The sequence below is a fragment of the Morone saxatilis genome, unplaced genomic scaffold (assembly GCF_004916995.1).
Source record: "Morone saxatilis isolate NCDOM2014 unplaced genomic scaffold, NCSU_SB_2.0 Contig14, whole genome shotgun sequence".
In the NCBI taxonomy this organism is placed as follows: domain Eukaryota; kingdom Metazoa; phylum Chordata; class Actinopteri; family Moronidae; genus Morone; species Morone saxatilis.
In genome coordinates, this window is record NW_023339696.1 from 1,837,405 (window position 1) to 1,837,638 (window position 234).

The window sequence follows — 234 nt, forward strand, 5'->3', positions numbered from 1 at the left end:
ATATGTGAAGCGCACAGTGACACAAAAATAAAAAAAATGCATTTATAATATTTTCACAGCAATTTTCCATTTTAAACGGAAAAATACAACCCTATAAGCCTTGAGGATTCAAGTGTCTCTGTAACCGAACTAGCTTAATTCCGTTAGCTCACACGCTTCATTAAAAGTCGACACAAACAAAATATAACTCACCAAAACTATCTCTAGGCGATGTTCCAAAAATCCTATGGTTTG